Here is a 2500-nt window from a genome sequence, read left to right as displayed (position 1 = left end):
CTCTCTCTCTCTCTCTCTCTCTCTCTCTCTCTCTCTCTCTCTCTCTCTCTCTCTCTCTCTCTCTCTCTCTCTCTCTCTCTCTTTCCTATTACACCTCTGCTACTTCTCTTTCACATCGGAATATAGAGAGAAAATATTTCTTACCAATATCCAATTTCTTATATTGATTTTTTCCCCTATTTTTGGTTGAGTTGGTTTTCCTTTTTTTTCGTTTGGGTTGTACATTTTTTTCTATCAACTTTAATTGTCATTAACAAATGTGAACTTTATGAAATACACGCGTATGTGGATATGTAAGCACATACATACACACACACAAACAAACACAAAACTCCACCAGACACAAACACAAAGAAACACACACACACACACACACACACACAAAAAATCCCCCCCCCCTTCCCTACTCCCCTACACCCCCACCCCCTCCCCTTTTAACCCCACCCCCCTTACTTCCCCAAAAAAAGGGGGTACAATACCCTCCACTCCACACCTACCTCACCCAAAGAAAAGTGTGGTGGAGCAATTCCACATCTACGCTCCACCGGCCGTGCTCTCAGCTGTTCAAAACTCACCTGGAGAAAGGAAAAGAGAGAGAAAAAAATTAGTTTTTTTTTTTCTTCTATTTTTTGTTTTTGTTCTTGTTTTTGTGTTATCTGGACGTTGGTGGTGGTGATGATGTAATAAGAATATTAATTGTTAATGTATTTAATGATTTTCGTAATGACAGTGATGATAATGATAACAGTAATGATAATGATGATAATGATAACAGTAAAGATAATTATGATAACGATAACAACAACAATGATGATAATGATCACAACATTGAAGATAACAATCCAGTGATAACAATGAAAGTAATAACAATTCCAACGAAATTTGCAATTTTCATAAATTAGATAAATAAAGATAGGTAATGATAATAACAACAAATATCTAAATCAGTAACAAAACTTCTACCAACAAACACCCACTAAGTTAAACGTAAACAAATAAACACTGAATTACTAAGCAAGAATCATTGGGGGGAGGGGGGAGGTGGGGGAGAGGGGGGCTTAGAGGGAGGGGGTGGGAGGGGTTTTGTGCGTGGGGGGGGGGGATGGTGGTTGGTGTTTGGGGGGGGTGGTAGTGATGGGGGGGATGAGGTGGGGGTGGGGGGTTATGAGGTATGTAGTGGGGAGGTGTAGTTGGGTGGGGGGGGGGGGGGTGCCGTTTGCGGGGTGGGGCGGTGTAGGCCTAGTGAGCGGGGGGGTGGGGGGGGGTAGGCGGGGATGTGATGTGTGGGGGGGGTTGGCGGGGTTGTGGGCGGGTTGGGTTAGTTGTTGGTTGTTGGGTGGGGGAGGGGCTGTAGGGGTGTGGCCTTGTGGTGGTTGTTTAGCGGGTGGTGGGTATGTAGTGGAGCCTTTTTAGTGGGTTTTATGGATGAGGTTGAGGAGCTGGGTATGGGGTTTTTTTTATGAGGTTGGTAGGGTGAGGGTGTTTGCGGGTTGGGGGGTAGTGGGGAGGGGGGGGGGGGGTGGGTTTGTGGTGAGCTTATTTTTGCCGTGGAGCTGGGGGGGGAGGGGGAGGGGGTGGGTGGGGGGGGGAGGGTGGGGAGGGTGGGGGGGGGTTGGGATGGTGCTTGGGTATGGGGGGTTGGGGAATGGTGGCGGGAGGTTGTGGGGGGGGGCGGGGATAAGTGGGGGATTGGTGGTGGGTGTTGCCTATAATCGGGGGGTGCGTTGTGTTGCGAGATGGGGGGGGGTGAGGTGGGAGGGGGGTGTGGTGGAAGTTTGGATGCCGCGTGGGTGATGTAGTTGGGGGTGGTGGGGGGTGGGGGGTGGGTTAGGGGTGAGGGTTGAGTGTGGGGGGGGGTGGGTGGGGTGACCAGGTGGGGGAAGCCGCGTGGTGCACTATTGGGGGGCGGGGGACGGGGGGGGGGGTGGCGGGTGAGGGGGGGGGGTACGGGGGTGGGGGCGGAAGCCTATTGGGTGGGTTTGTGATTAGGGGGGGTTAGAGGGTGAGGGTTTTATTTTTAGGGGGTGTTTTGTTGGTGTTTTTTAGGGGCTAGCTTTGGGAGGGGGGGAGGGGGGAGGGGTGGGGTGGGGACAGGGGGTGGTGGTTAGTGGGGTAGCTTAATTTATTACGGCCCTTCCGGGTGGGGATAGTGGTTGGTGGGGGGGTTTTAGCTTGGGGGTAGCGGGGGGGGTTTTTTTGCCTGGGTTTGTACGGGGTATATTATGTATTTTGTTAGCCTTGGGTTGAGATATGGTAGGTGGGTTGGGTGAGAGGGGGGTGGTTATAGGTTGATTTGGTGTTTAGGGGGGGGGGTATTGGGTTTTTTGATTTTTCTGGTTGGTATTTAGCCTTATGAGACTCTATTATTTTGATTGTGGGGGGGGGGGGTTGGTGGGAGGGGGGTGGTTGTGGGGGTTATTGTTATTTAAGTTATAGTAGTATATAGCGGATAGGTGAGGTGGGTATAGCCTTTAAGGAGCCCCTATTTTTTTGTAGCCTA

The 2500-nt window shown here is 50.6% G+C and overlaps 1 long non-coding RNA gene across 1 annotated transcript in view; it reads right to left on the bottom strand.

Moving 5' to 3' along the window:
- Positions 1–454: 454 nt before the first annotated feature.
- Positions 455–2500, bottom strand: part of LOC122251793 (uncharacterized) — a 39603-nt gene continuing 37557 nt past the window's right edge. Inside the window, exon 3 of the long non-coding RNA XR_015191035.1 lies at positions 455–575. This is a non-coding gene — a long non-coding RNA (uncharacterized LOC122251793). The remainder of the gene's footprint in view (positions 576–2500) is intronic.

The sequence above is a fragment of the Penaeus japonicus genome, unplaced genomic scaffold, assembly GCF_977035675.1.
Source record: "Penaeus japonicus unplaced genomic scaffold, GWHDUDI00000001_assembly GWHDUDI00000005, whole genome shotgun sequence".
Lineage (NCBI taxonomy): Eukaryota > Metazoa > Arthropoda > Malacostraca > Decapoda > Penaeidae > Penaeus > Penaeus japonicus.
This window is presented reverse-complemented; position numbering and strand designations above follow the sequence as displayed.